The 9,488-nt window shown below is 40.8% G+C and overlaps 1 pseudogene; it reads right to left on the bottom strand.

The window, feature by feature from the left end:
* Positions 1-2,254: 2,254 nt before the first annotated feature.
* Positions 2,255-8,739, bottom strand: LOC130590484 (uncharacterized protein At4g15970-like; annotated as a pseudogene).
* Positions 8,740-9,488: the final 749 nt, after the last annotated feature.

The raw sequence follows: 9,488 nt of genomic DNA, 5'->3' as shown, positions 1-9,488 counted from the left end.
CTCAAACTCTTCAATTTACCTCAAATACTGCTGTGGACATTCCGACATGGGTATGGACTTATTTTACGCCAAAATCATGTGAAATTTTCACTGGACACTTGTATCAGAGTTTGAGTAACATAGGCCTACATTTAGGAGAAAATGAGACAATAAATGTGAATATACATGTCCTGTCAGAAAACAATTCTATTAGTGAACTTATCTCACAAGATTTATGAGAGTTCATATTATTCTTCTGCATATACATACCGTTGGAAAATGAAGAGGGTGTAAAGCTCAATGACAAAGGGAATAAATTTGAACACTTTAAAGATAAGAAATAAAAGAGTCACATACCTATATTTAGTTGCCTGTAACAATGGTGGTCTTGACGCCGGTGAGAATAGTGGTGTTGCCGACAACAAGTACGGTGAAATTTGTAACAAAGTGAAGTTGCTCATTGTAAGTCGTAAGTGAAGGATTGAGAAACTGAATAGTTAGTGGGGTTTTAATTTTTTTTTTGGAAAGGTAGTGGGATTTTAAATTAGTTAGGGATTTGAGAAGCATTTAATTTTTTTTATAAACTAGTTGTTGGCCCGTGCGCTATCATGATTGCAGCATGCTTGTGAATGCTACTCCGTCGATGGAAAACATTTTACCAGCACACAATCATACAATCATGATTTGCTAATTTTCATGTTATCACTAGTACATAAAAGGCGATTTGCGTCGGATGTGAGGCGCCCATTTGCGTCGGACTCAGGTGCGACGCCAAAGCCCTCGACGCAAATGACTAGGAAACTATCTGCGTCGGACAAGAAACGACGCAAATGGGTGGGCTATTTGCGTCGCACCTGTATACTGTACGACGCAAGTGGATCTTGCCAGCCCCCCATTTCTAACCCAGCAGCCATTTTTAAGTGATTTGCGTCGCATGAATCACTCGGAGCGACGCAAATCAGGTATTTTTTGCTTAAAAAAAATGAATTTGCGTCGCATCCGTGATTAGGTGCGACGCAAATCAGGTCTTTTTTATTAAAAAGAAAATATTTTTGCATCCTTCAAACATCAGATCTAAAACAGAATGAAAATCTTAATAGTATTGCAAAAATTCATCTGTGTTGTGTCCAAACTAAAATCCAAATCATCCGTTTACAGAAAAAAAACTAAAAACAATACATGATTTACAGAAACTTAAGATGAGAAAATTACTGAAAATTAAAAAAGAAAATTACAACAATACAGAAGATGGAGCAGATCTAGAGATACTCGAGCACAATTACAACAATACTCGAGCAGATTATTTGTGAAATCAACAAATAATCTGATATCTTCTTCCTGTTTGGGCTATCAATTGCTGCTCGTGTCTCATACTCGAGCAAAATACCGAAATCTCTGAAATGAGAAAAGATAAAAAAAAATCAAAATCCTAATTCAAGATGAGCACTAAACTGATGTAATTCATCGACTATGATTATGACGAAACGAAATTAGTAGAGACTTATTATTTTTACAAAAATCGAGAAAGAATTGAAATCAGAACCCTAACCATTCGTATTTCGCTTCGCCATGGATGTCAGCGTTTCTTTGAACGATGATGGAGCAGATCTAGAGATGAACAAAGATGTCGAGGAGTTTTTCGTTGAACTTCACATCAAAAACTTCGCCGGAGAGGTTGCGTTCCTGCGTCGGAGAGAGAGAGGTTGTGCGCGCCGATTCTCGAAAACTAGTGACGAAATGAAACGAAAAAGAAAGAACAAACCGTCGGTGCATGAGATGGTGAACGAACCGTCGGAGAGAGAAATGGTGAACGAGATGTAAACGAGTTATCTGAAACGAACGATGAACGCATTCGTAGTTCTGACTGAGTTCGTCGACTGTAAAGAAGTGGCCGGAGAGAGAGAGAGTTTGAGGAGAGAGAGAGAGTTTGAGGGTTTGAGAGACGGTGAGGAGAGAGGCGCGAGAGAGAGAGGGGAATCTTAGGGTTTGAGAGACTGTGAGGAGAGAGGCGCGAGGGAGAGAGGGGAAAATGAAGAGGCGCGGTTACTTTTTAGGTTATATATTTGGATGGGCCAAAATCTGCGTCGGATGGGCCATGTGGTCCGACGCAATTTGGTCTTTTGCAACGCACACAAATACGATGCGACGCAGATAGCTTAGATGTGCGTCGCACTCTTCTTCATGTGCGACGCAAATAGGGTTTTTGCGTCATTTCCGTTTAAGTGCGACGCACATCAGGGGACGCAAATTGTCGTTTTTCTACTAGTGTATGCTAGAGAATTATTGAATTTCCCTTATATCAAATGTTATTTGAAAAATTACAAATTAAAAAATTTAAATTCTTACTCAAATATGTAAAATTCAAGTTTTCGATCTTAAATACTACACTTAAAACTCAAAAAGGAAATGGGTTAACTCAATTTATCGTTAAGTCACAAAAATTTCGGTGCCAAACACTGAAAAAGGTTACCTAATTCAACAAAAAACTAAACATCCAACAACTGTTTAGCACATTAATCCAAGAATACCTATCGCTCTTCTTCTCTAATTACAAATTTAACTTATATCACTGTCATGATGTTACTGCTTCATCCTTGACACCCCCTAAACTTATACCATAGTGAAAAGAAGTATGTTGCAACTAATTCAAAACATCCAAGAAAAAGAAATGTTGCATCTGAAATAAAGGCAATATCAATTAATCAATATATAGTATGGTCTTAAGATGGGCATGTTACCTGCAGTTGTTGGGAACCCTCCAGGAATACCCTTGCGAGTGCTTTAAACTCAGAGGCAAACACCTAAATCTTCTCCAGTCTTGAAGTAAAATTTTAAGGTCATGGATCTTGCTATTGATACCATAACAACAATTGGCATGCATGGTACAAACAAGATTCAAATCTTTGCTAGGTTCACAAATCCGCCGAAGTAAGTAGTATCTAAAAATCTCATCTCCTGCCCGATCTTCGAGATGAATGAATTATTTTTAATACGATTTAAGACATCCTGATCATGGTATCCATGATATTGTTCTTGTGATGAGTACCAAAACTTGTCGAACTCAATGGACCGGTTGTTTGATTTGACATAATTAAAACCTCCATTAGGCCTATTGTGTATAGTAAATGAGTCACTTGAGAAATGGTTACATGCAATATGAAAATCAGCATCAGGATAGAAGTTTGAAAATGGATCTCTGAACCACATGATATCAGCGTCCTGGAGAATAATATTAAATAACTTATTGAGTATAAGAAATATCAAGGGAAGATGTGATTCCAGAAAAAAGGAGCAGACACAAAAACACTATCTTATAGGCCACTCGATTATTTTTTAATATGGTGGGTCTCTGAGATCCTTTCGACGACCTATGTTGTGTTGAAGGGATATCTATATGATCCGATCGATTGCATAACTGATTATCCCTAAACCCAATGTCAGTTTTTCTATTTTGACTTGTTCCCCCGCCGTGATTGAATGAGAATGGATAAGAGGCTCGTGGGATTGACATGAGGGGGTAGGGATGGCTATATTTCAGGGAGGGAACTCCAGGCGAATATGAAGCTAATGGGTACAAGTTATGCCTTGGAATGAAAGACAATTCTAAATCCGCTTCGTCTACGAACAAGGAATCTATAAGTAATGCAACTATGAATCTCATACAAAAGAAAAAGGGAGGTTTGTGATGATTTTTCAATCTTTTCTACTAGGTCATCTAGTATGCTTATGCATGAAGATAATCAAGCCTTTTCGTTAGCAAAATCCCTTTCTACCGGGAATTCAAAAGGTTTCTTTATAGGTAATCAAACCTTGGAATAATCGAAATCGACATGTGATAAGAGGTTTTTAGTGTGTCGTTAGGGCACTAAGAACCCCTTTCCAAACAATATTTATAATCCTAACAAGCAATTACTAAGAGAATAGTAAGGGCAAGTCAAGGGTCGATCCACAGGGAAAATGGGATTGATTAAAGTCTATCAAGTCCAGACTACCTAATTGAAAGGTATTTGGGGGTTTGAAAGATGTTTGGTAACAATTAAGACTAACTAACAACTAGAACAAGCAAATATTACGAGTTTAAATATCAAATAAAAGACACTAGAGTTAAGATTACTAGTATGAATAAGAACGGATGATGATTGTTAATGCGATTGTGAAGCAACAAAGATGACTATGCAAGGTTTAGTTCTCCTCTAAAATACTCGAGTCCTCTCTCGAATGGTCCTCAAGAGTAATCGCTTAATCTATCAACTAAATCCTCTCTCGAATGGTCTTTAGTTAATTGATTAAGAGATTCAATAAGTTTAGAAAACCCCTAATGAAGGATCCCCTTAATTTCCATCCTATATCTTGGTATAGAAATTAAGTTGATTCTTGGGGATGATAAAAGAGTTCAAAATCCGATTTAAGAACATTTGAAATCAAAATACCAAAGTATAAATGTGATCAATATCTATCCTAAGGTCTCAAAACACCAAGATCAATGCATAAGCTTCTCCATACATCACAATCACATCAACATCATATTTAAAACCCTAATTCATACTTTCACCCTAACCCTAGATTATGAAACTACTCACTAATCATGGAGTTAAAGCAATTAAACAATGAATCTATGACTAATCTAAGGCTAAACATGATTAAGTAATGATTAAAAAAACTAATGTAAATCACAATTATGGGACTAAGAGAATAAAGATCTAGAATAATCAAAAGCAAGAACAAAGACGGAAAGATGAAATAAAAACTAAAACTTTGAATTGAATTGCATGAAAAGTACCTTGAATGTCAATCGAATCACAAACTATGATCACTAATTCAATTATCAATGGAAACTAAAGTGTTTTTCTCTCTAATACAAAACCCTAAAATATTCTCTGAAAACTAGAATGAAAGCGTAAGTCTAAAACTAAAAGAGAAAAAGGGTTTAATGAACGAAGTTTAAATTCCGAAACGCACGGTGCGGGCGCACCAAAAGGAGGTGCGGGCGCACCATGCTTAGGTGCGGGCGCACCATGCTCAGGTGCGGGCGTACCTGAGTCTTCTGTCTTTTGTGAAAAGTGCTCCATAGATGGTGCGGCGCACATGAACAGGTGCGGGCGCACCAGATTAGGTGCGGGCCACACATGTCAGGTGCGGGCGCACCTATGTCTTCTGCCTCAGTCTCAATTCCTCCGTCAAAATGTGCTGGCGCACATGTAGTTGGTGCGGGCGCACCAGACGCAGGTGCGGGCGCACGTTGTGCTTGGTTCGGGCGCACCTTGTGCTTGGTGCGGGCGCACCAATGTCGTCTGTTTTGTGCTCCAAAACTGGTCGATGGTGCGGGCGCACCAGTAGCGTGTGCGGGCGCACCATCGTGTGCGGGCTACCAAGCGCACCTCAGGCTACTCTCATCCTCTAGCTCGTTCCCTTTGCCATGTCTGCATTCTCGGCCCCGAAAAGGGTCATACCTGCAATAGAAACACGAGCAAACATGGTGAAAGCATATGTGCTAGAAATTCGATCAAAATAGATCGAAAATCTAGCAAAATGTCACTATGATCAAGTATGATCAAGTGAATGAAATAGAAGGGAAAAGTGAGGAGAAAGAGGGAAGAAAAGGGGAAAAAGGGAGCCAAAACAAGCCAAAAGAAAGTCATAAAGTGCGTTAGAACGCACTTATCAAACTCCCCAAGCTTAGCATTTTGCTTGTCCTCAAGTAAACCAAGAGTGATAATGAAGGAAAGAAGAAGAAAAGGAGAATAAAAGAAGAGGGAAACATGCAACAAACTAACCTATATGCTCTAAATGCAAGGTTACAAGCATGACATGCAAGCTAAATGAGTTCATAGCAAGATTTAGGAGACCAACCAAACACAAGAGGGAAGATGATTAGGAAGCACAAGAGTGACTCTAAGGTCTCAATCCACCGATCAACCGAGTCTTTTTGAAAGAAAGCTTTCCAAGAATGATTTCTCACTCTTCTCCACTTCCAAGACCCAAGTTTGACTCCTCCCTAGGGATGCTCAACCATAATTGCTCGCCTCTACCACGTTTTGATGACCCTCATCATGACTTGCACAAAATCTCGCCCGCCACTACTAAATAGATCAAGTCCAATCTAGAAGTCAAAAGGGACTTTGTTAAGGTTGTAACGGGGCTAGGTTAGGGGTGTGGATTATATTCTAGGAATGTGGTGCAAAAAGGGTAAGTGGAGTACAAACTAGGGGTAAATACTCCCCAAGCTAGTCCTAACATATTCTCAATTAAAGAAATCTCACACATAACCTTGAATTTCACTTGTTTCTTTTTCACTTTGTGAACTTTTTCATTTTTCTCATCAATTTGATCTTTCTTTCTTTTCATTTTCAATAATAAACCAAATCAAACAATAAGAACTTTCTTTCTTTTATTTCTTTTGTCTTTCTTTTTCACAAATTTTTTTTCAACTTTTGCTATCATACAAGCACATTAACTCACTTTCAACCAAGACTTAATATCAAAACAACTTAACTCAACACAAACTACACATGCACTCCACTTTGGGGAAAGTTTGGCCATGACTCATTATGTGGGTTAAGCAAAAATAGGATAGAAAGGCTCAGATGGGTTGAGAAGCGAATATTATGCAGGTATTCAAGCTTTTGGTTTTGTAGCTCCTATTACTAGCAAAAGAAACGCCCTAAATCATTCTCCTAGAGGCTCGTTCTTATGTAATCTTGGGGAGCTAAAATGCAAGTCACAAGTTAGGCGATCAATGGTGAGGGTTGTGAGTGAGTCTTACGAGGTTCTTGGCCCTCCTTCGGGATTCATCGCACAAGGGGCAAGGCAATCCATTCATCCAACTCGCCTAATTTCAAAGAGACTCTACCAAAAGTTATCGTTTCAAGAGACGCTTAAAGTCACAACAGGGCTTCCAAAATCATCAAGTCTAATATAAGGAAGGTCTTCCAATCAAGTCATGAACACTTTAGCCACAAATCATGCATGCAACCAAGCTATCCTAAATGCAGAAAAAGAAAAAGAATAAAAGAGGAAAATGTTTTTTTTTTTATAAAAATATGCAAAGCAAAAGCAAAACAAAACTACCAAAGCAAAGCTATACAGGTGAAGAGAAGTCAGCAGGGGTGGGGGAAATCAAAACCAACGACAGGAACAATCACCAACTGATACCGAAAACCAATGAGACCCCTAATTCTAACCATCATGACCCCAAAACTCCCAAAGATATAGACATACATGCAAGTCCCCCAAGCTTAAGCAAAACTCCGCGCTCGGAGTTGCAAAAGGAGGGAGAGGGAGGGGGTTATGAAAAGCTCCTAATAGTTCCCACCATTACCCCCATCGGGAGGGGGGTAAGGAGGGAAATACCCACCAGAGTACCCATCAGGATAGTAGGATGGGTAGTGGGGGTAAGGACGGAAAGAAGGCTCCTCAAACGGCCCTTCTGAGGGTCGAAAGAAGGAGGATAGTGGGGATGGTTAGGGAAGGGAGGCTCATGTCCGGATGGACATTGGCGAGGTGAGTGCGCCAAGCCACCCTAGACACATGGTCGAGGTCGGTGCGGATACCGGCAAGAGTAGCAGTAACCGCACGGTGATTGGCCTCCTGAGAGGCCTGCATCTGGGCTATGGCCGCCATGACGGAGCCCATGTCGAAGGATTGAGAGGAGGAAGCTTCGGCCACCTCACTCTCAGGAATGCGGTGGTCGGGCCTCGGACCTCTCGGAACGCGTGGAATGCGCTCCGTAGGATGGGCTCAGGGATAGCCCGTGGGTGTCATGGGAGGGGGAACCCGCCAACGGTTTTCACAGTTAGCGGGGAGGTCCCAGAACAGTCGGGCCCTATAAAACAGTAAGGTCGCCCCCCACAAGCCAGATGCAGTTTTCCTTCTTATAATGCGCAGAAATTTCATCTGCTGCAGACTGCACCATCCAATCTGTTGGACTGACCAACAGTAGGCACGCTAGCTTCCAAGCGAGCCAGGTCATCGTCCAACTCGAGGTAGGACGCTAGCGGGTGACCATTCCACCACAAAGGATCTCCCCAGTCACCGTAGTGCCCCCCGAATCTCCTGCAGTCGGTTGAAGGAGGAGCGCAGCAAAGTTAATCGGGCTCTATGGTGGGCCCCGTCAGTGGCCAACCAAAGAACCAGCACTCGTCCTTCCTCAACTGCCACTTCCTGTTTAGGAAAGATGGTGTAAACCAACATCCTATGGAAGTAACGGAGAGCAAGATGGATGATCTCCGACGCTTTGGACGATTCGTCCGAAACGGAGTCGTGCCGTTGGTGATCTTTGCCCACCATTCTTGCTCATTGTATCCCTGCCAGATGGTGCCCAAAGGGGTCACAGGGAGCTCGAGATCCATCCCAATGCCTCACAGAATTCGTCAAGAGAGTGCTCTAGCTTGATTAAACATACGAAATTGAATAGTTAGAGCACCGTGCCCGCTCCTTACTTATGTTCAACGTACTCAAGAATTCGAGAGTGAGTTGATCATAAGTAGGTTCATGGACGTCAAGAAGTCCGATAACCCGACATTACTGCCATCTCCCTTATCATCGATTCGATGTTAAGGTAGTTGCAGGTAGTGTAGTCATAGAACTTTGTGGACGAAACGTTGCGCTCAGAAAGTTGTTGAAAAATTTGTTTATGAGCGGCATTGGGAAATTTACAGCATAGAGGGGAGGGGGATTAGAGCTAGACGAGGGTCCTTGTGAAGAGGACCCGGTCTTTGCTCTCTTAGACCTAGATGAGCCTTCACCACTACTTCTTCCCATGGTGGTAAAAGAATTTTTGTTTTGCAAAAGGGAAGGAGAAGTGATGATCTGCTGCAATGACACAACCACAAAGCGGACTCTTCCACAAAAGAAACACCAAAAAGAAAAATCAAACACACAAAGAAACACACAAAAAGAAAAATCAAAAACTAACTCCTAAGATCTACCAGCTAGCCAACCACAATTAGTAGCAACCAAGTTGCTAACAATCAAGAGTATCACCACTAAAGAGACTTTCAAGACAATTTCACCAAAAACCACAATTGTGCACAAGAATCAACAACACTAGAAATTCATGCAATGTAGTTTCAAAAAATCAGAAATTGAAATACCACAAACAACATGAAACACTTGTTCACCACACATCAAACACAAATGAGCCAAAGTTCATGAATAATCAAAAAATTAAGGAAAACAAGCATGCAATCTAAAAGAAAACACACTAGAATCCAATTACTAGATTATTGATGAAAAAGCAAGATTAGAAGAGAGTTACCAACATGGAGATGAAAATCCCCAATTTTGAAACCCTAGAAATAAATCCTTGCAAAACCCCAATTTTTGTGCTCTTGAATGTGTAGAGAGAAGATGATGAAGATTCCGGTGATTAAAGTCGTCGAAGTCGCCGGAAAAGTGTCGTGGTGGCCGGATCTAGAGAGGAGAAGAGAGAGAAAGTGAGTGAGTGAGAGTTTCGAAAATTGAGGAGAAATAGGAGGAGGGCCGAAATTTTAAAACATGCGATTTTTTTG

The sequence above is a fragment of the Beta vulgaris genome, chromosome 2 (assembly GCF_026745355.1).
Source record: "Beta vulgaris subsp. vulgaris cultivar EL10 chromosome 2, EL10.2, whole genome shotgun sequence".
Taxonomy (NCBI): domain Eukaryota; kingdom Viridiplantae; phylum Streptophyta; class Magnoliopsida; order Caryophyllales; family Amaranthaceae; genus Beta; species Beta vulgaris.
The sequence above is the reverse complement of the archived record's forward strand: the minus strand, read 5'-3'. Positions and strand labels throughout refer to the sequence as shown.